Source organism: Bubalus bubalis, chromosome 7, assembly GCF_019923935.1.
Source record: "Bubalus bubalis isolate 160015118507 breed Murrah chromosome 7, NDDB_SH_1, whole genome shotgun sequence".
NCBI classification, from domain to species: domain Eukaryota; kingdom Metazoa; phylum Chordata; class Mammalia; order Artiodactyla; family Bovidae; genus Bubalus; species Bubalus bubalis.
In genome coordinates, this window is record NC_059163.1 from 103,690,557 (window position 1) to 103,715,050 (window position 24,494).

Genomic DNA, 24,494 nt, shown 5'->3' on the forward strand with positions numbered 1-24,494 from the left:
AAAACATATAAAAGGAGAAGTCAAAGTGCTTTCTCATGGACTCTCTCTCCCACGTGCGTGCACACTCTCTCTCTCTCTCTCTCTCTCTCTCCCATGTGTGTGCACGCTCTCTCTCTCTCTCTCTCACTCTCTCCCTCCCCACGCACTCCTCCACTCTCTTCTCTTCGAGTCTTGGATTCTCCTGCTATCTTCTAAATAAAATGGAGCTGTAACACTGATTTGCCTAAGAGCTGTAGCACGGTTTGTCCAAGACCCTAGAGCTGTGACGCGCCGAGGGCTTTAATGTCCATTGCTCCAAATCTTTGTTGTGACGAGACAAAGAACCGAGGAACATACACTTGCATGACATCGATGGTGCCGTGACTCGGATTTAACCTGGCTGAAACAACCTCTGTGCGGAAGAGGCCAAACACAGCAGGAGCCCAACTCAGTGAAGCTCCCACACTAGAAGCAGAAGGTGAAGAAACCCAGCGCAGGGGAAGGCCCATCGTGCTGGAAACCGGGACAGCGAAAACCGAACTCAGCAGAAAGCTCACGCAGCCCAGTCTCAGGTTCCAGAGGACCTCCGGTTAAGGTAAGAGGTCCTCATTCCTGTGGCTGGAGGGACCTTTACAATCTCTCGTTTCTTGTTTCCTCAAACCTCCCGTGAACAGGCAGGTGGCAGGGGGCACAATTGAGGGAGTCTGGAGAGGCTACTCCTCAACATGTCCCAAAGGCACTATCTGCTGAGCCCCAGTAGCTGTTAACCAAGCTGGTGGGGGTTCTTCTGTCCTTTCTCTTCTCTATGCCAAGGATCAGACCAATGAAACTGTGAGCACCGGTCAGATATTTAGCAAATCTTCCGGTGGGCTATGAAGGGGATTTCTTGGCACGTTTTTGCCACTGCTTTTTCCTCCTGTCCTTCAGCTCTCTCCTGGGACTCAAGCCCAGCCAAAACTAATGAAACTCAGGCTCTGATGTCTCATTGCAAAAATTCATTGAGAGACAAAGTGATAAGAGGTGGATTTGTTAGGACCCAGAGAGAAGCCACTCTTCAGGGTGTGAACCATTGCCTAGGGCAAGGGCTGGGGCCTTGGAATTAGGTCTGGCTAGGTTTTGTGAAGGGATGGAATTCATATGCTAATAAGTGAGAGAATCATCCCAGCCACTGGGGAACCACGCTGTCCTGCCACCTCTGGGTGTGTCTGTTGGTTTATAGATTGGGGATTAAGGTTTACTTGAATTTGGACAAGACTGAGTGACTGATCTGAATTTGACTTGCCATTTTGGACTCCTTTTCCCTATTCTACCTACCTGACAGTGTCACATGAGGAATGAGGAGAAGCCTGTGACTCTGATAGCTTGTGGTGAATGATGCAGGATTCATGATCTCTGAAGAAGATTTAACTTCAGGACCAAGGACCAGGCTTGATCACTCAAGAGGTTTTCTGTAGCAGAGTTTTCTTAAAGTAAGAGAAGGGACAGAGAAAGCTTCTGACACAGATCTCAGAAGGGGGACAGTGAGTACTCCCCCTCACTAGTGTTAACAAGGCAGTTATATACTTTTTAAATTAGTTACTACAATAAATCAAAAGAATGTCTCAAGTTTGTGAAAGTTTTACCAGACCCACTCCCACAATTAACATTTTAGGATAACAGGATTAGAATTTAACAGAAAGATCCTACCAGACCCAGTCCCATAATATACATTCTAAGATACCAGGATTAGTCAGAAGGTTTTCAGGAAGGAGAAACTATCCTCAAGCAGGATACATTGTTGTTATATAATTCTTAGCACAGAGTTTAAACTGAGTTGTTTGTTGTGTAACTATCAGTTTCAGAGTTAAAAGAAAAAAAAAAGTTTTATATGACTAAGACTAAGGAATGTAGGGGGGAAAAAAAAGATGTTTGTCTTTTCCTCCTCCTTGAGAATTCCAGACCCCCATCTCCACTTCGAGAGACCCAGACCCCTTTCTTCTCCTCGGGGACCCTAGACTTCTTATCAACCTGCTAGGAATTGACACTCTCAACTCCATACCCTGTCCAAATAAATGTTCAATGAATCCTCTTCTCATGAGTGAGTAAATGATGTTTGGTAAGATGAGAAAATGCTGAAGGCATAAGACTGTTTTCAAAAACTTAGAGGCTTATTTTGTGAAAGAAGAAGGAAACTTATGAATGAATCAAAAGATAGTACTCTTAAAGATGAAGAAATTACTAAGATGAGAAAACTTTTGTTTGTGTCGACTAACAAAAGATGTACAACTTGAGAGTTGTGAGTTAAGTTTTATTTGGGCTAAATGAGGACTGTAGCCCAGGAGGCAGCATCTCAAATAGCTCTGAGAGATTGCTCCAAAGCGGCAGTGGGGGAAAGTCAATATATAAGGTTTTGGTGAAGGGAGCATTCAATACCATGAAGTACCCAATTTACAAATGCTTTTTTTGTTAGTCATGAGGGTCTGATGTCACTATGAAGGGATTTAGTGCTTCTCTAGATATGAGGAGATACAAGGATTGAGATCATAAAATCTGTTCCTAAAAACATCCAACTATCTAAAGACCTGTCCCACCAGATTCCCTGGAGCACAGAGTGCCTGGCTCCACCTTGAACTCCCTCAGGGGTTGTTGAAGATCTACAGCTATAGCAGCATGGGGTTCAGTCTCCATAGAGGCAGATGGCAAATGCCTTTGTTGTTCAGTCACTGGCAATGCTCTTGGTAAGTGCCAATTTGTAGTTGACACAGCCCCCTTGTGGTCATAAATCCAACCATACTTTGGGAGCATTTCATGACCATTTTGTCCCTCGTTGCTGGGAAGGCTCGTTCCCAGTTCTGAAGAAGGCTTTTGTCATAACAATGTGCTATTACTGGACTAGGTCTTAATAGTCAAAGACCTCTGGACACCTATCTTCTAGTTATGGTCCAGGAAAGTATTCCCTCTCATTGCATCTTTTCATACTTAGAGTTACACTATTACAATCATTGATCACATATTGAGCTATACATTTGATCAACTGCTTCAAGTCTAGTCATCATTTCTGTTGGAGGCTCAGTCATATACTTGGTAATACAAGAAATAATAATCTTGTGAAACAAGCAAAATACAAATGGTATAGTTAATAGCATTAATGGAAGTAAAAGTAAATATTTTAGCCAGGAGCTTCCCACACCAGTTTATTTTAAAGATCGTCAAGACTAGGGAATGAATCACTTAAAGAAGAAATCTGATTTTTCATGTGCTTCAAATGTGTTAAATTAAAGGATTTATCAGGTACGAAAATATAGCATTCAGTTTGAATTATAGGACAGATATCTCCCTGAGATGCTATAAGGTGTCAAGGGCCTTGCAGTTGCATAGTACTGCCTTTCCCATCATAGAGACAGAATTCAATAGGCTAATAGCCCAGTTACTATCATTTAAAGCTTATGAGAGTTGTTAAGGCTTGGTGCTGCTGCTGCTGAGTCGCTTCATTCATGTCCGACTCTGTGCGACCCCATAGACAGCAGCCCACCAGGCTCCCCCGCCCCTGGGATTCTCCAGGCAAGAACACTGGAGTGGGTTGCCATTTCCTTCTCCAATGCATGAAAGTGAAAAGTGAAAGGGAAGTCGTTCACTCATGTCTGACTCTTCGCGACCCCATGGACTGCAGCCTACCAGGCTCCTCCACCCATGTGATTTTCTAGGCAAAAGTACTGGAGTGGGTTCCCATTGCCTTCTCCATGTTAAGGCTTCAGATCAGATCAGATCAGTTGCTCATCGTGTCCGACTCTTTGCGACCCCATGAATCGCAGCACGCCAGGCCTCCCTCCTCCCTGTCCATCACCAACTCCCAGAGTTCACTCAGACTCACGTCCATCAAGTCAGTGATGCCATCCAGCCATCTCATCCTCTGTCGTCCCCTTCTCCTCTTGCCCCCCAATCTCTTCCAGCATCAGAGTCTTTTCCAATGAGTCAACTCTTCGCATGAGGTGGCCAAAGTACTGGAGTTTCAGCTTTAGCATCATTCCTTCCAAAGAAATCCCAGGGCTGATCTGCTTCAGAATGGACTGGTTGGATCTCCTTGCAGTGCAAGGGACTCTCAAGAGTCTTCACCAACACCACAGTTCAAAGGCATCAATTCTTCGGCGCTCAGCCTTCTTCACAGTCCAACTCGCACATCCATACATGACCACTGGAAAAACCATAGCCTTGACTGGATGAACCTTTGTTGACAAAGTAATGTCTCTGCTTTTGAATATGCTATCTAGGTTGGTCATAACTTTCCTTCCAAGGAGTAAGTGTCTTTGAATTTCATGGCTTCAGTCACCATCTGCAGTGATTTTGGAGCCCAGATAAATAAAGTCTGACACTGTTTCCACTCTTTCCCCATCTATTTGCAATGAAGTGATGGGACCGGATGCCATGATCTTTGTTTTCTGAATGTTGAGCTTTAAGCCAACTTTTTCACTCTCCATTTTCACTTTTTTCAAGAGGCTTTTTAGTTCCTCTTCACTTTCTGCCATAAGGGTGGAGTCATCTGCATATCTGAGGTTATTGGTATTTCTCCCGGCAATCTTCATTCCAGCTTGTGCTTCTTCCAACCCAGCGTTTCTCATGATGTACTCTGCATATAAGTTAAATAAACAGGGTGACAATATACAGCCTTGAAGTACTCCTTTTCCTATTTGGAACCAGTCTGTTGTTCCATGTCCAGTTCTAACTGTTGCTTCCTCACCTGCATATAAGTTTCTCAAGAGGCAGATCAGGTGGTCTGTTATTCCCATCTCTTCCAGAATTTTCCACAGTTTATTGTGATCCACACAGTCAAAGGCTTTGACATAGTCAATAAAGCAGAAATAGATACTTTTCTGGAACTCTCTTGCTTTTTCCATGATCCAGGGGATGTTGGCAATTTGATCTCTGGTTCCTCTGCCTTTTCTAAAACCATCTTGAACATAAGGAAGTTCACGGTTCACATATTGCTGAAGCCTGGCTTGGAGAAGGCTTAGATATGGTCAATTACATCTTCCAACTGCACTGAAGGCACACACACACAAGATGTTAACTGGTCATACCAGTAGAATACAGAACTTTGACCTACTGGGATCATACCAATGGTAGAATGATTAGTTCAGTTCAGTCACTCAGTCGTGTCCAACTCTTTGCCATCCCATAAATTACAGCATGCCAGGCCTCCCTGTCCATTACCAGCTCCCGGAGTTCAATCAGATTCACATCCATCAAGTCGGTGATGCCATCCAGCCATCTCATCCTCCATCATCCCCTTCTCCTCTTGCCCTCAATCCCTCCCAGCATCAGTCTTTTCCAATGAGTCAACTCTTCGCATGAGGTGGCCAGAGTACTGGAGTTTCAGCTTCAGCATCATTCCTTCCAAAGAACACACAGGACTGATCTCCTTCAGAATGGACTGGTTGGATCTCCTTGCAGTCCAAGGGACTCACAAGAGTCTTATCCAACACTACACTTCAAAAGCATCAGTTCTTTGGTGCTCAGCTTTCTTCACAGTCCAACTCTCACATCCATACATGACCACTGGGAAAACCATAGCCTTGACCACACGGACCTTTGTTGGTGAAGTAATGTCTCTGCTTTTGAATATGCTATCTAGGTTGGTGATAACTTTTCTTCCAAGGACTAAGCGTCTTTTAATTTCATGGCTGCAGTCACCATCTGCAGTGATTTTGGAACCCCCCAAAATAAAGTCTGACACTGTTTCCACTCTTTCCCCATCTATTTCCATGAAGTGATGGGACCAGATGCCGTGATCTTTGTTTTCTGAATGTTGAGCTTTAAGCCAACTTTTTCACTCTCCTCTTTCACTTTCATCAAGAGGCTTTTTAATTCCTCTTCACTTTCTGCCATAAGAGTGGTGTCCTCTGCATATCTGAGGTTATTGATATTTCTCCCGGCAATCTTGACTCCAGCTTGTGCTTCATCCAGCCCAGCGTTTCTCATGATGTACTCTGCATATAAGTTAAATAAGCAGGGTGACAGTATACAGCTTTGATGTACTCCTTTTCCTATTTGGAACCAGTCTGTTGTTCCATGTCCAGTTCTCCTGACCTGCATATAGGTTTCTCAAGAGGCAGGTAAGGTGGTCTGGTATTCCCATCTCTTGAAGAATTTTCCACAGTTTATCATGATCCACACAGTAAACGGCTTTGGTGCCAAAGTCAATAAAGCAGAAATAGATATTTTTAGTGTTACCTCTAATTTGTAAACATGTATGACCTTAAACTCATGGGAATCCCAGGCTATACTTTCATATCCATCCCAGTAGATGTGAAGGCCATGAATTAGTGCCATAAATCCACCGAGTTCCATACCAATCACTCTAAGGGTAATAATAGGTATAGTGCATAAAGCACCCAGCCTTGTCTCATAATTACCAGGTTGATCATTTTTGACTGCAGCCAAGAAATTAAAAGATGCTTAGTCCTTGGAAGTAAAGTTATGACCAACCTAGGTAGCATATTCAAAAGCAGAGACATTACTTTGTCAACAAAGGTTCGTCTAGTCAAGGCTATGGTTTTTCCTGTGGTCATGTATGGATGTGAGAGTTGGACTGTGAAGAAGGCTGAGCGCCGAAGAATTGATGCCTTTGAACTGTGGTGTTGGAGAAGACTCTTGAGAGTCCCTTGCACTGCAAGGAGATCCAACCAGTCCATTCTGAAGCAGATCAGCCCTGGGATTTCTTTGGAAGGAATGATGCTAAAGCTGAAACTCCAGTACTTTGGCCACCTCATGCGAAGAGTTGACTCATTGGAAAAGACTCTGATGCTGGGAGGGATTGGGGGCAAGAGAAGAAGGGGACGACAGAGGATGAGATGGCTGGATGGCATCACTGACTCGATGGATGTGAGTCTGAGTGAACTCTGGGAGTTGGTGATGGACAGGGAGGAGGGAGGCCTGGCATGCTGCGATTCATGGGGTCGCAAAGAGTTGGACACGACTGAGCAACTGATCTGATCTGAACCATTCTCAACATAATCATAAAGCTGTGATCACTCACCTAGAGCCAGATAGACTGGAATGGGAAGTCAAGTGGGCCTTAGGAAGAATCACTAGAAACAAAGCTAGTAGAGGTGATGGAATTCCAGTTGAGCGATTTCAAATCCTCAAACATGATGGTCTCAAAGTGCTGCACTCAATATGCTAGCAAATTTGGAAAACTCAGCAGTGGCCAGAGGACTGGAAAAGGTCAGTTTTCATTCCAATCCCAAAGAATGCTCAAACTATCGCACAATTGCACTCATCTCACACACTAGTAAAGTAATGCTCTAAATTCTACAAGCCAGGCTTCAGCAATACATGAACCGTGAACTTTCAGATATTCAAGTTGGTTTTAGAAAACGCAGAGGAACCACAGATCAAATTGCCAACATCCTCTGGATCATCAAAAAAGCAAGAGACTTCCAAAAAAATGTCTATTTCTGTTTTATTGACTGTGCCAAAGCCTTTGACTGTGTGGATCACAATAAGCTGTGGAAAAGTTTGAAAGAGAGGGGAACACCAGACCACCTGACCTGCCTCTTGAGAAATCTGTATGCAGGTCAGGAAGCAACAGTTAGAACTGAACATGGAACAACAGACTGGTTCCAAATAGGAAAAGGGGTACGTCAAGGCTTATATTTTCACCCTGCTTATTTAACTTATATGCAGAATACATTATGAGAAACGCTGGGCTGGAGGAAGCACAAACTGGAATCAAGATTGCCAGGAGAAACACCAATAACCTCAGATATGCAGATGACAGCACCCTTATGGCAAAACGTGAAGAAGAACTAAAGATCCTCTTGATGAAAGTGAAAGAGGAGAGTGAAAAAGTTGGCTTAAAGTTCGACATTCAGAAAACTAAGATCATGGCATCATGTCCTGTCATTTCATGGCAAATAAATGGGGAAACAGTGGAAACAGTGGCTGAATTCATTTTTGGGGGGCTCCAAAATCACTGCAGATGGTGACTGCAGCCATGAAATTAAAAGATGCTTACTCTTTGGAAGGAAAGTCATGACCAACCTAGATAGCATATTAAAAAGTAGAGACATTACTGTCAACAAATGTCCATCTAATCAAGGCTATTGTCTTTTCAGTAGTCATGTATGGATATGAGAGTTGGACTATAAAGAAAGCTGAGCACAGAAAAATTGATGCTTTTGAAGTGTGGTGTTGGAGAAGACTCTTGAGAGTCCTTGGACTGCAAGGAGATCCAACCAGTACATCCTAAAGGAGATCAGGCCTGGGTGTTCATTGGTAGGACTGATGCTAAAGCTGAAACTCCAATACTTTGGCCACCTGATGCGAAGGGCTGACTCATTTGAAAAGACCCTGATGCTGGGAAAGATTGAGGGCCGAAGGAGAAGGGGACGACAGAGGATGATATGGTTGGATGGCATCACTGACTCAATGGACATGATTATGGATGGACTCTGGGAGTTGGTGATGGACAGGGAGGCCTGGAGTGCTATGGTTCATGGGGTCACAAAGAGTCGGACATGACTAAGCAACTGAACTGAACTGAACTGAAACTTAATTAATTTTATTTTAAACTTAGTCCTAACCATATTCAAAACTCTTTTCTCAAGGTTTACTTTTCACAAACCTTATCACTTTCTGTACCCACTGCTGTGTTCTTCCACTCTAAAAAGCCACCTGTTAGTCAGGCTTGGAGAAGGTAATGGCACTCCACTCCAGTACTCTTGACTGGAAAATCCCATGGACGGCAGAGCCTGGTGGGCTGCAGTCCATGGGGTCGCCAAGAGTTGGACACGACTGAAGTGACTTAGCAGTAGTCAGGCTTACTTCCTTTTCCCTTCACAAAATGCAATTTCATTCCTCATACCCTTGTTACCAAAAACACACTTCCTACTTCCCTTAAGCAACCAAGAATTGACTTTTATATTAGCATTTTATAGATTGGTGAGCATAAAGACCAGTGATAGTTTATTAAACTATTGTTTTCTTAGAGAGAACATTTTAGGATGACACCAAACATCAGTTAATTTAAGTCCGAAATCTCCTTAGTTTCTTTGTAAGAGGTAATCAGTGTTTAGTAGTAAATGTTTCAAATTCTCATTTTATTTGGAAATGATTTATCTATGCAATAGGCTTCCAACACTTAGTTTAGCACAACCTTAGAAGTTCAGGTTATCCCAATCTGATTAAACTATTTTAGACAGACATTCCTAAAGCATAATTATTCTTAATAGAGTTTATCTAAAGTCTCATATCTCATTTGCATGTTTTTAGAGGTTTCTTCATTAGAGGTAATTTCCTTGCTGACAAACTGGTAACAGATATAATAATAATTAACTTATATTAAACCTAGGTACAATGAGAATATTCTGCTTAATGTTAATTACTGTTAGACATGCCTACATTATTTAGATCAACAAACAAACTTAACATCAGGTATTTAATACTGAATATTTCCCAGTTCACATGAACCTGAAATTCATTTAGGTTACTTTCTCTTGTATTTAGAATTATTTGATTTGTAAGTGCTTACTTTTTTTTTTTAAGGCCAATTAGATTAGAGCTCACTTACAAACTGATCTCAGCAATCAGCAATATTATTTAAAACAAAACAAAACAAAAAAAAAGGCACACACTGAGACATACATACCTCCAAATAGACACAAGAGATTCTATAGCTTTGTTTTCTAAACTTATTTAAGAATTTAAAAAAATGATTGGAGTAAGATTTCAAAAGGCTTGTTTCCCTTTCTGTTCCTTTTGGTTTCAGGAATTAGATATGGTCTAGATAAATGATCCAGAGAGCTCTGGTCTAAAGGTATGCTGCCAAGTCGCTTCAGTCGTGTCCGACTCTGTGCAACCCCATGGACTTCAGCCTACCAGGCTTCTCTGTCCATGGGATTCTCCAGGCAAGAAGAACACTGGAGTGGGTTGCCATTTCCTTCTCCAATGCATGAAAGTGGAAAGTGAAAGGGAAGTCACTCAGTCGTGTCTGACTCTTAGCGACCCCATGGACTGCAGCCCACCAGGCTCCTACATCCATGGGATTTTCCAGGCAACAGTACTGGAGTGGGGTGCCATTGCCTTCTCCTGGTCTAAAGGTATAGGAGAAGTTATTTCCCCAGGGCAAGAATTCTTAAAGAAAGAAGTTTTTCTTCAAGCTTCCTCTGGAGTCTAATGATTGTGACCACATTTTTGAAAATTGTATTTTGTGTGTGTGTGTGTGTGGCCATAGTTTTATAGCCAATTATTTAGACCAGATAGTACTCAACTTGGCCCTGATAACAAAGGCAGATTAGTCCCAGCAGGGAATTTCTCTCTGGGGAAGTAGGGGTCTTAGTTTGATCAGCCCCAGGCTGTTGATTATAGGAAGAAGTCCTGGACATAAGGGAACTTCAGTTCATTTTCCTATGCTATGTCAATAAAGATATAATATTTTTATGCCATTTTTCTTGTCATTGGATCATAGCTATAGACTGATCAATCATTTGAAATTTTTCCCAAGGCGTTCCCAGGTGGGGTGTGGAACCTTAGAGTGAGCAAGTCACATATTAGCTCAAACAGTTTGTACCAGATGTCTGTGCACTCAAACCAAACCAACAAACCAAACCAAACCAGAATTTCACCAGCCAGGAGTCACACTCCAAATGAAACAAAAGGCAAAGAGATGCCCAGAAATCAAAAGCCAAGTGGCAAGAGTGCCCCCAAAAGATGGTAAAGTGATGCCCAAAAGTCAAAAGCCAAATGGCATAAATGCCAAATGTGACTTCTCAGTTCCACTAGACCTGTGACCTGGCAAAGTCAGTCCTAGCAGCCTTCTTAGTTCTGATAGTTTTAAGCTTGTTGATTTTCTGTGAAGAAGTTACTCTATCATTTCCTGTTTTAGAAGCTTCTAGATATCAGTCAAAGCATGGCCAGCCTTTTCTAATTGTGCACACAAAAATATCAATTTTAGAATATCAAAAGAACCCCACTTTGGCCATTTTAGGTTGAGATCTCTTTTAGTATAATTTCTCCAATTAATTAGGTACTTGCAAGTATGAGCTCTGTATGTATTGTACATAAATCTGGCTAGAGTATTAGTCAGAGGCTGGCTTTCTGACACCCCTGTATTTCTGTTGAAAGATTTTGTCTCCCATTTTAAGCTGAATTTGTCAGGGATAAAAATCACTAGTGAACTCGTGTAATGGGCCCATGTGCTGCTTGTGAGCTCAACTCCTACAGGAGTCACCCCAGAGTCATTTCAGCTCGTTTTACGTGTCTCAGATTCTGCCTCCAGCAATCTAAGACCACCGTGGCTGCTCAGGTCACTGAACGGCCAGTTCTTATGTGAGACCCCTGGACAAGCAAGTATTTTAATTAGTGAGTGGGTTTCCCTATGGGACCACTGCATGGTATGAGGACTAGGCCCTCACCATTCCCATAAATTTCTCCAGCCAGGAGAAGTCTTGTCCCTTTTCTTCAGAGCAAAGCTCTCATGTATTTTCTTCACTTTTATCCTGAAAAATTCTACAAAGGCAATCAAATTGAGAAAAAGTGTCAGATCAGCCTCTTACTTAACAACTCAGCCAAGACCATTCAGTCCCCTACAATGGAGCAACCTCGGCATCTTTCAGTCGGGCCCCAAGTATTCCTCGATTTTTTTCCCAATCAAGCCCCCCTACCCAGTACCTTTCACCTGGGTGGGCAATTCTTCTGGCATCTTTCAGCCAGCCCCCCACCCAGTATCTTTGGGCTGGGTGGGAATTCCTCAGTATCTTTCAACCGAGCCCCACTCAGTGTCTAGACCATAAATGGGTATGCCCCAGATGTTTCACCCACCCCCCACACTCACCCAATATCTTTCCTACTAGGAGGGGGCAGGTAACCTGCCCCACCTCCAAATAAAACTCAAAATCTCAACCAATATGGGAGATTCAAGAACCAGGAGAGACTTACCCAAATTCATCTGTACTCCCTGATGAGATTGATGGGTGCAAGGGGCCTCTGCTGGTACCAAACCTCCAGTTCCTCGTGGAGTCCAGACAAAAGAAGGAAGTCCACTCTGGGTCCCTTCATGGTCACCATAACTGTCGACTAAAAAAAGATGTAGGACTTGAGAGTTGTGAGCTAAATTTTATTTGGGGAAAAATGGGGACTGAAGCCTGGGAGGCAGTGCTCAAGTTGTACATCTTTTTTTAGTCGACATTTATTTTCTTTTGGGAGAAGAATAGCTTTATAAAAACAAGGGTGCCCAGTAATGGAAAACATTCATTCACCAAATATGCCTCTGATAACAAAGATGATGGTTAAGGTCTGGGTTTTTAATGGTGACCAATATTTATCTTGAATATAATAAGATGGAGAGAGTTGGGAAGAAGGGCGACAGATGCTGGGCAGCTAATTACACTACAACTGAATTAAATTCTAATTATTATTATGAAGGAGAACTACATAATGCTATGAAGATTTTTAATTGTAGCACCTTACCTAGCTTGGAGAATTAAGGAGAGAGTCCCTAGGGGAATGACATCATGAGAAATTCTAAATAAGGAAAGGGTGGGGAGAGAAAGGGATTCCCTGGTGGCTCAGTCAGTAAAGAATCAGCCTATAATGCAGGAGACCTGTATTCAGTCCCTGGGTTGGGAAGATCCCCTGGGGGAAGGCATAGAAACCCATCCCAGTACTCTTGCCTGAAGAATCTCCATGGACAGAGGAGCCTGGGAAGCTACAGTCCATGAGGTCACAAAGGGTTGGACACGACTGAGCCACTGAGCACAGCACAGGGGAGAGAACAATAGGTCACCAGACAATGGAAAGATTGTATAAAAGCTCCAGGCAGCAGAGAGAAGATTCAGTGATGAGCATAGGAAGAGAGGTGACTGAGAGTGCATGGTGCCTGACACAGATTAGAGAAAATTAAGTTTAGCGGTGAACACCAGGGAGCTGGATATACACTGACATGGTGATCTCGTATCTGGAAAGCTTTCTTGCTGACCTCCAGAGAAGAACTCTCTGTCCATTGACCTCAATGAATGTGTGAGGTAGAGTGAACTCCTCCCATCCCAAGACTGTGTCTTGTCATACTCTGTCATACTCTGTCACTCACACTGCTTGACCCTTTATTGTGGTTGCAATTTAACCCTCAGAATAGTGTGAGAATTGGACCTCTTGAAGGATGATTCTTTTGTAAAGGAAAATCATTGCAATTATATAGCCTGTATAAAAATTAGATTTTCCTTCTCTTGGTAATTTATACATTATTTATTTTTCTTTTCTAATTTCAGTATCTTGTCATTTTAGTGTTTCCTATATGATAAATAATTGTGTTGCTGTTAGATATTTTATATTTCTCCTGACTTTTAATGTGTTCAGTGTCTCTTCATTAAATATTATGCTGGTCTTTGTCTTAAAACACATTTTTTTCAATTGCATTAACATGCAATTATTGAGTTATAAGCCATTAAAAGTTACTGCATTTTAAAACAGAAGTGCATGTTTAATTTTTAATTTTTTTTTCCACTGTGCTATATAACCTCTGAATTGCGACACACTTTTCTATTTCCAGAATGAAAAACTGTCTGATAGAGTTGAGGGTGGTATAAACTATAATGTAGTATGGGGGAATGCAGGCAGAGGATGTGGCACTTTTAACAAGTATCTGCACACATCTCTTACTACTATTTCATATTTTATGTCTCAAAATTCATGCCAGAACTATTCAAACTCTTGTAGAAGATATTCCACATTTGATTCCTTAAGATTCCTTATGATGATAAGAATAGTCTAGATCACAGATATAGACTTGTTCCATCAGGCACACTAAAAAGCATCCCACAGATATGTCTAGTCCTGCAAGTTATATCTCTTAAAGCTAATAGTTCTGATTTCTTCTTCTGAATCATCTCTGGTTCCCCAACTCCACCAAGATTCAAACTGTCCAGGTGATGATGTGTTTGGCCATGAAGAAAGATACCTTGTCATCCAGTGTGAGTATTAAGTAGAGGAGAAAATAAGAAACATTCTCCACTTAGTTTATTCTGCCTTATTTGCTAAACCCATAGACTCTCCTGAAGTAGGGCAGGCAATCAAAGGCACAGGCTTGAAGTTGCTGTACAATATGTGTTTTCTTCTCAGAGCAAAGTTAAAGCCGGTGCCACTTGGTGTAGCATCATTGTCTATATCGCAGAAATGTGATGACTTGTCTTAAGCAGACCTTTCTCCCAGTATATAATTCCCTCAGCTGGAAGCCCTACCAATGTGACATAATTTGAAAGAAGAGAAGGAGAGTTATAAATTATACAACATTATAATTAAATGTGAAAGTGTCGCTCATCAGGTGGCCTTACCATTCATAAAGACCTTCCCAGCTCATTGCACTGGACTTCTTAATTTGGTTCTTAGAGGCAGTTAATTTTCTCCATAATTGAAAGAATATCCATTGTGAATGATTTCTAGGGGCAAATGAACATGATGATGATCTGCTCAACTGGTCAGTGGGTGTTGAACTATTTTCTTTTATTAATTTACAATGATTTCTTCATGTCCTCTGAATTTCTAACTTGATTTCAGAAAAGGTCATTCCTTCAAAAAAGAGTGTTGTAGCTGGCTGTAATCAGTCATCTTGCTGTCAGTTTTAAGGGGGAAAAAAAGACTGGCAGATCAGGTGCACAAAGAGGAAAATTAACCTAACATAACCTTAGGTTTATGAGACTGAAAAGCTAGTTAAGTGGGCTGTGGACTGTGCAGTGTAGTAAAACACCTCTGTGAATTGTAAAATAAAATAAAACTCTCCGTGGAAATACTTCAATTGTGCCTAAAGCAAGCTATTTTACATTTTCTCCTGTGGGAAAACGATTGTGATTAGGTTTATAAGACACTTAACTAGCAAAAGAAACATAGTTTGATGATGCTTGCCAAGGCTACTAACAACAGTGATGATTCTCATTTAGAATTGGACTTCACTTCTTTTGAAATTTCAATAAATACTTCAATCACTATAAGCTAAAGTTAAGTTTCCCAGTCCTTCAAATAATTTCCTGACTCAATATAGGGACTCCTTATATTGTTTTCTTAAATTTGCACAGTACCTCTCTAAGGAGCACAGCATGGTTTCCAGACCGTATCTCACTAATTTTTCTAAAAGCACTGCCAGGGGAGAAGGTCAAGAGAAGTTAGAAAATAGTTTTTCTATGTAAAAGGAAACATATCTTCCATCCATGTGTACCGTCTCTGTATATGTGACCATAGCTCCTTTTGTTAAGAAAGCAGAGATTCCTCCAATGATAATCTTTAAGCTTGCTTTTTGTTCATGATTATAATTAAAAATAAAAAAATTTCCTTCTGACATATTCTTTAAAGTAACAAGAAATTGAAAGTAGCCTTGCTTATATTGAGTAAAATAAAGAACATGTGACAGAGTCTTGTAGTACTTGTTTAAGCTAGTGTAAGAAAGGGAAAAAAAAAAAAAAAAAACTGCAGAAAAGAAGTGGATCATGTTTATGGGAATGTGAAGTTCCTGGTGAGTTATCATTGTTGCAAACACCACTGAGGTTTCAGTTAGCTTATTAAGGGACATATGGAGCAAGTAGACAGTTTCTAAAGTAGTGATGCAGCATGACAGTGGGATGCTATCAAAGGCAATCTCTCCAAACACACTGAAAAGAAATGAGATGTAAGCAGGAGTTTTCCATTTTTTTAATGCCAATATTTATTTATGAAGATGAGATGGAGGCTTGAGGACAAACTCTTGATAGCCTGCCATCCACTTCTCATCAATTCTATATGGAAACAAGTTCCAAGAGCCATTGAAGTGCCAGAAATTTTGTGGGTTATCTGCTAGTTTCAATTCAAGCATAGACCAACACCCAGTCTGAATGATCCAGTGCTTTCTGGGAAGGAACAGCCAGTCCTCAGCAGAAGTACTAGGGATAACTCTGGATTCCAGGAATACACTGAGTTTGGAGGATCAAGGGGTGGAAAGCAACAGAAAAAGAACAAGAACAATGTCAACAAGACCCGCAGGATGAGAGCCTTTTGAAATTCCTTTGGTTTTTGATTAGACAGGACTCAGGCAATGTTAACAAGCTGCTGAAATAAGCGGAAAACAGGCAGACTGAGACTGCAGAAGCAAAGTTCTCTTGCACAGTTCCCGACTCCTCCTCCTGGCAGTAGCAGGAAGGCAAGGATTAAGGCCTCAGTCAACCTGGAGGAGCAGGATGGTGAACGGGTCCTCAAGGAGGTAAACAGCTCTTGTCTAGGGAAATTAGTCTATGAGAACCATTGGGAGTAGCCGCCATGCTTAGACACCAGCAATGGCCGCCACTATGGCACTGAGAGAAGCAGAGGGCAAGCCAGCATCTGGGGAAGTGGTTCAACAGAGAAAGTCATTCTTCACTGAAAGACAGCTGGCAAACCGTGCCCCCCTCCAAGAGAAGTAAAGGTCCTCATTCACTGAGACAGATGCCCAGCAGTATGGGACTGGCACCCAGCTCAGCAACTTCACCAAAACCAAGGAGAAACCATGCAGAAAACAGATTTCCTGTCAAGACCACCCATGGGCCAGTGCCCTCAAGGAAATACAAATTAAAACGATAACTCAAATGTCACAGATGTGGAAAGAGCATAGAACTGAAAATTAGAAGACCTTTCTAAAAAAAGCTCAAAGCTTTTCATATGTATAACGTTCTTTATTTTAAATATCCTATGGAATAGATCAAAGGAAGTCTTAACCACCGTTTTAGGTGAAGAGAGCATCCTGGAGAAATTAATTCAACTGTTCCAGGCATTCAATTCCCTTTTAGAAATCCAGTCTCTTGTTATTTGACAAGGAGGGAAATTCATGCTTTTTTATACAGAACTTTAATCTCACTTATTTAAAGATTCAATGATATCATATATTATAATATTGGCTCCATGCTTACCCTTTTTTTTAAAGCATTTCAAACATCCCTGTAAACAAGTTAGTAGATCCTAATCCTACATCACTACAATGTATAAATTATCTTAAAATGAAAATATAAAAATTATATTCACATTTAATTTAGACTTCTAATTAATGTGGTTGTGACTAGACTAATTTTAGCCTATTCTTCTAACCTCAAATATTCCTTAACTAACCTCCTTCCGCCCACTATGGGCCGTGCTGTACACTGGGCTACAAAGATGAATAGGAGAAAGTTGACTGTTTTAGGAATTCTCTAGAAGGGGAGAAAAAGAGATTAAACAATGTGCTAAAGGACACCTAGATGCAATGCATTATAGGGTGGCAGTGGTTTAGTCACTAAGTCATGTCCAACTCTTGTGACTCCATGGATTGTAGCCTACCAGGCTCCTCTGTCTGTGGGATTTCCTTTTAGGACCAGATAAAGGAGAGGAGATATGAGAAGTTCAAAGCTACTGGCTTGTTTACTTAGCTGATGACTATTTCTTGGGTATAAAACATTCCTTGTCATGAAAGGTATTCTAGCAGGTTCTTCACAGCCCAGAGGAGGGTGGGGGCACCTCACTGCACAGTTGGCTCCCTGTTGTAGGGGGTGTGGTCTGGTTACTTCCCCGGACTACACCATAGTTGCTGACTTTCAAGCTCAGCCCCTCTCACCCAGGGCATGGCTCTTGTGTGCAGTTTTTCAGGTGACTCAAAACTGTTCACCTCTTTAGCCCCTCTCCTCCTCTCAGCCCTCACTCATCCCTGTCCAATAAAATGGTGAATGCATACAAAAAAATTCTGTCTTTCCTGCCCTCTTTGCTCATGCTTTCCTTAGTGCCTCAATCCACCCCCTTATCATGTGTCAAATTATTTAATTAAGTTTTTTACAAATCTTTCTGTTAACAGCATAGTACAGACCTAACATTTTCTGCAGGTCAGCAAGCATTGAATCTAGGTGTGAGGTGCTAGTCTCCTATTTTCATGTCTTCCTCCTTCTAGAGTCTCTTGCTGATCAAATTGACTTGAAAGAAAATGTACTCTGACAAATCCTATTAAAGAACTCTCCTCCCAAAAAGCCCCCTAATATCTTCTTTGATGAGGTAGCAATAGATGATGGAGAAGCTCTATACAGTCAGCAAAAACAAGATCGGGAGCTTGTGGCTCAGATCATGAACTCCTTATTGCCAAATTCAGACTTAAATTGAAGAAAGTAAGGAAAACCACTAGGCCATGAAGGTATGACTTAAATAAAATCCCTTACAGTTACAAAGTGGAGGTGACAAATAGATTCAAGGGATTAGATCTGATAGAGTGCCTGAAGAACTATGGATGGAGGTTCGTAACTTGTACTAGAGGCAGTGATCAAAACTATCCCCAAGAAAAAGAAATGCAGAAAGGCAAAATGTTGTCTGAGGAGGCCTTAAAAATAGCTGAGAAAAGAAGAGAAGTGAAAGGCAAAGGAGAAAAGGAAAGATATACCCATCCCCAATGCAGAGTTCCAAATAATAGAAAGGAGAGGTAAGAACGTCTTCCTACGTGAACAGTGCAAAGAAATAGAGGAAAACAAGTGAATGGGAAAGACTAGAGATCTCTTCAAGAAAATTAGAGGTACCAAGGGAACATTTCATGCAAAGATGAGATCAATAAAGGACAGAAACAGTGTGAATCTAACAGAAGCAGAAGATATTAAGAAGAGGTGGCAAGAATACACAGAAGAACTATACAAAAATGATCTTAATAACCCAGATAACCAGGATGGTGTGATCACTCACCTAGAGCCAGACATCCTGGAGTGAAAGATCAAGTGGGCCTTAGGAAGCATCACTATGTACAAAGCTAGTGGAAGTGACATAATTCCAGCTGAGCTATTTCAAATCCTAAAAGATGATGCTTTGCAAGTGTTGCACTCAATATACTAGCAAATTTGGAAAACTCAGCAGTGACCATAGGTCAGTTTTCATTCTAATCCCAAAGAAAGGCAATGCCAAAGAATGTTCAAACTACAACACAATTGCACTCATTTCACAAGCTAGCAAAGTAATGCTCAAAACTCTCCAAGCTAGGCTTCAACAGTATGTGAACCAAGAACTTCCAGATGTACAAATTGGATTTAGAAAAGGCAGGGGAACCAGAGATAAAATTGCCAGCATCCCTTGGATCATGGATAAAGCAAGAGAGTTCCAGAAAAACGCCTACTTCTCTTCATTGACTGCATTAAATCTTCTGACTGTGTGGATCACAACAACCTGTGGAAAATTTTTAAAGAGATGGGAATGCCAGACCACCTTACCTGCCTCCTTAGAAATCTGTATGCAGGTCAAGAAGAGACATTTAGAACCAGATGTGGAACAATGGACTGGTTCCCAGCTGGGAAAGGAGTACGTCAAGGCTGTATATTGCCTCTGTCACCATGCTTATTTAACTTCTATGCGGAGTACATCATGCAAAATGGTGGGCTGGAGGAAGCACAGGCTGGAATTAAGATTGCTGGGAGAAATATCAATAATCTCAGATACTCAGATGACACCACCCTTATGGCAGAAACTGAAGAGGAACTGAAGAGCCTCTTGATAAAAGTGAAAGAGGAGAGTGAAAAAACTGGCTTAAAACTCAGCATTCAGAAAACTAAGATCATGGCATCCACTCCCATCACTTCATGGCAAATAGAAGGGGAAACAATGGAAATGATAACAAACTTTATTGTCTTGGGCTCCAAAATCACTGCAGAAGGTGTTTGCAGCCATAAAATTAAGACGCTTGCTCCTTGGAAGAAAAATTATGACCCATATAGACAGCACATTAAAAAGCATAGATATTACTTTGCCAGCAAAGGTTCTTATAGTCAAAGCTATAGTTTTTCCAGTAGCCATGTATGGATGTGAGAGTTGGACCATAAAGAAGGCTGAGTGCTGAAGGACTGATGCTTTTGAACTTTGGTGTTAGAGAAGACTCTTAAGAGTTCCTTGGACTGCAAGGAGATCAAAGTAGTCAATCCTAATGGAAATCAGCCTGAATATTCATTGGAAGGACTGATGTTGAAGCTGAAGCTCCAATACTTTGGCCATGTGATGTGAAGAGCTGACTTATTGGAAATAACCCTGATGCTTGGAAATACTGAAGGCAGGAGGAGAAGGGGATGACAGAGGATAAGATGGTTGGATTACATCACCGACTCAATGAACATGAGTTTGAGCAAACTCCAGGAGATGGTGAAGGACAGGGATGCCTGGAGTGCTGGAGTCCATGTGGCTGCGAAGAGTCGGACACAACTGAGCAACTGAACAACACTATCATACTGACGTGGTATGGTCTAGAACCCTACTTTAAAATATGCATGCATATTTATCCCATTCTCTCAGCTTTGTAGTTTAACTTAGAGACCATGAAGGAAGCAGTAAATGATGGACAAATGTAGTTAAAGCCATAATTTATGACAGAGCATTGAAGACAAAATGATTACTTGTTTACTGTATATCTTATACTGTTAGTGAACTCATTAGTGCACATGTACAAAGTGAGACAATTCACATAAGGTGGAGGGGAGATTACAGGCTTTCCTGCAAAAGCATGAAATATGATAGATTATGAGTTTCTGGTTATGAGCATTCTTGTCTTCTCAGGTTTGGAGCATTGATGGCTGCTGACTTGTAACCAGACATGACCTCAGAAAGGCTGACTTGTATATGAATAGACAGTATCATCAAGAAATGGAACTCCTCTGTAGCCATCCCTCTAATATTTTTAAAACACTGTATTTAACATAACAGTTTTATCTTAATAAAATATTAATATGTACCTAGGTGGACATCTCATTCCCCATGAAATCACCTTTTATTCAACTGGATATAGATGGATGTTTAGAATACTTATTGTCTATAAATACTTATTGTCTATAAAACTGCCAAATTTCAAAGTTTACAAAGTAGAACTCTGTTCAAAAGCATACTGTATATTTTAAGTAAAAAAAAAAAAAAAAAACTCTTGATTCTTTTCTCCATGAATATTTTTATGAAATAACATTTTTAAATTATAATTTTAATTACTTTCCTCATTCTATTACATGAATCTATTAGAATTTGTTTAAGAAATCTTGACTATTTTTTATTTTATTTTATTTTTTTATTTAAATTTATTTACTTTAATTGGAGGCTAATTACTTTACAATATTGTATTGGTTTTGCCATACATCAATATGAATCCGCCACGGGTGTACACGTGCTCCCCATCCTGAACCCCCCTCCCACCTCCCTCCCCATACCATCCCCGTTGGACTCTGTGGGAGAGAGAGGGGGGATGATTTGGGAGAATGGCATTGAAACATGTATAATATTATATAAGAAATGAATCGCCAGTCCAGGTTTGATGCAGGATACGGGATGCTTGGGGCTGGTGCACTGGGATGATACTGACTTTTAGACATTTCATCCACATTCTTTTAATCATACATTATTATAAAAGATGCTTTAGCAAACATTATCATAAAATTTTTACAAACCATAACTATTTTCTCAGCATAAAATTTTAGAAATGAAATTTGTCAGTAAATATGTGTGCATAGTATAAGGATTTTAGTACTTATCCCTAATTATATTTTAGAAATGTATCAATTTATAACTGATAGTTTATGTTAGGGGAATATAATAAGCATATCTCATTATAATATATGGGGAAAGAAAGAGCAACATATAAGTATATAATATTTGAGAATAGAAATTCAAAGCATAAGAATTATCCACTCCCCCTTCAAGATTTCAAAATCTTCTTTATTGAAATCTCATTTAGGCAAAGTTAAGACATTACATTTTTTAGCAAATTAAACAATATCCTAACTCTTATAAATGGGGTTATAAATTCTCCTGGAAAAAAAAGTGAAAGTGATAGTCGCTCAGTCACGTCCAACTCTTTGCTACCCTTTAGACCATAGCTCCCCTGGCTCCTCTGCCCATGGAATTCTCCAGGCAAGAATACTGGAGTGGGCGGCCATTCCCTTCTCCAGGGGATCTTCCCAACCCAGGGGCTGAACCTGGGTCTCCTGCTCTGAAGGCAGATTCTTTACCATCTGAGCCACCAGGAGAGCCCTAGTTTCTCCTAGGCTGGTTATATTAAATAATTTAATTATGTTTTGTTTTAGTTGAGGAGTAAAAGCAGAGTTATTCCTTTCCTTGGATTGTTTTAAAGTATTAATAAAGATCATTTTCAAGGAATAAAATTATGAAGTATTTTATTTTCTTCTTTATAAATTCATGAATGTTTTAATTTTTATCTTTAAACAGGCATATATGCTCTCCCAATCATAACAAATAGCATATATTACCTTTGAATTAAATAGAAATAGGTTTGTACTCAAAAACTGATACATGTCAAGATAATTTCATTATTAAGAAAAAAGGAAAATATTGTATAGACTATTTCTTCTCAGGTTTGATGTGCAAGGCATCACCTGGAAAATTGCTAAAATACAGACTCTCATGAAATATATCTCAGGTGAACCTTGAGATTCTGTGTTTCTAACAAGTTTCCAAGTGATGCTGCAGATCTGAAGGCCACAATTTGTATAGCAAGCATATAGAAATAATTATTTATTTTGGCAGCAGGCAGAGTTAGACCTGCTTCTGTAGGAATTTATTTTGTGTGGGAATTCTGTTTTGCTTTGTTTATTGCTTTTTAATCTGCCAAAGTCTTTGACAATTAAATGAGATAGTGACTATAAAATCCTTAGCTGAATGCCTGGCCGTGGTAAGAATCATTTAGCTTGTGATGTTTAAATTACTTTGTACTATCAAACAATAATAAAAAGTTTATTCTTCAACTATAATTAGGCAGAAGAACCAAAGGACTAATTAAATGGAGATGAGATAATTATTCACTAATTTGCCAAACATTTTTTTTTTTAAAAGCCAAAAAAACTTCTGCAAGATTGAAGGACAAAATTAGGATATTGATATTTTAATTTTTAATTCCCCTTTCTTGATGATTCCACTGATTGGTACTGAGAAGCTTTGAAAGAGCAATGTTCTTTATGTAATAAAATTCCATTCTCTTTTAGAAGCCCCAAGGGCAGCAGCAACAGCAAAATATGAAGTAAAAGAAAATTTCAACTACAGTACACAATGTTGATGACTTTTTGTTCTTGAGATGGAGTGAGGAGAAATGCAAGAACAAGCAAAATGCCTAATGGTGAGCCCCACTGATCTTGCAAGGTTGTCAACAGTTTTTAAAACAGAGTATATTCCGTCGTGTTTGGCAAAGCTTCAGATGAGCAGTTCAATGTTGAGATGGATATCTGAATTGAACCTCTGAACTTTTAGAGGTTCACCTGTCATCTGTGAATGCATATAATCAGATCCTCTCTTCCTCTCTCTGCTTTCCCTCTGGCAAAATCTCCAGCATTAATTCCTGCCATTTTCTCATCTTTCAGAATTTTCCCTACTGTAGGCAGAGCAGTGACAGGCCAATCAAGAGCTCATTTCCATTGAGAGTTCAGGGACACATGGCATCCTACCTTAATACTTAAAATCAAAATAGACTACCCATCACCGACCTCTTAGAAATAAAACAACTCTGCTATTCTTTCTGTGAAAATTAACATTTCTAAAGGGTTGAGCTTGGCTGGCAAAGCTTCTTGGCCAGCTCTTAACATATTATTATCTTCTCCCTGTAGAGTTGTTAGGCAGCCTGTTATAATAGCATAGAAATGATTCCGACTCCCTTCTGCTAATAACTCTGATTTTCCTTCCCTAATGAATGGGAAATAAGATAAGGGACAAAGAGGTTTTCAGGGTTTTTTTTTTTTTTTGGTTTTGTTTTGCTATTTTGGTCTGTGTGTGTATGTGTACTTGTGTACGTGTGTGCATGTCTTTTTATCAGAATCTCTAAATGTATGTTAATTTAGCAATTCCATCTTTGGATAAATTGATAAAGTCTTCATAAGCTCAAAGCCTGCCAGCTTCTTCTTAGATATTGGTCTTGATAGTTTCATTGAGAAAATGCATGCAAGCCTCTTTCCTCCTGCTAGGGACACATTCTTCAGCTACATGGAATTGGACAGCCTGGTTTTCATCTGTAGACTTAGGAAATACTGAAACTCCTATTTTATTTCCGAACTAGTTGTACAGTATGAAAAAGTACAGGAAAAGCTATGAGTTTAATACTGGCTTTTAAAATAGTTTCATAATTTGATTACTAAATTCATAACTTTTTCTACAGCCAAAAAAAACTTATGCAGCAACTCTCTTGAATGCATTTTAAAAGGGGACCCTTGATACAGTGCCTAATATTTGAAAAATCTGCAATGCAGATATTCAGGGGCCATGCTATTTTAATTGCCTTGCAACATGCTTTGCAAACTTTTTACTAGGGTTCCTCAAGGGCAAAGGCTTTTCTCACTGTATCTCAGCACTGAGCCTAATACATCTGAATCTCATCTCAAAATTTACTTTTTCCATGAAATAATTACTTTGGGGAATTATGAAACCCTGAACAATGTGTTGGTAGTGAAGTAGAGAAGGGAGAGACAGTTACAGAAGCTCTTGATTGAGATAACTAAATAAGTGCTGTGAAACACCAGCTTCCTCACAGTAGCAGCAGCTCTAACCATACATGCTCTTAAACTCGAAAGCAGCATGACAGAGTG

General features: G+C 40.2%; 1 long non-coding RNA gene across 1 annotated transcript; it reads left to right on the top strand.

The window, feature by feature from the left end:
- Nucleotides 1-215: 215 nt before the first annotated feature.
- On the top strand, nucleotides 216-1,580 carry LOC123334573. Its single transcript, XR_006552596.2, has 2 exons — nucleotides 216-574; nucleotides 1,301-1,580. It is a non-coding gene; the product is annotated as an uncharacterized LOC123334573 (long non-coding RNA).
- Nucleotides 1,581-24,494: the final 22,914 nt, after the last annotated feature.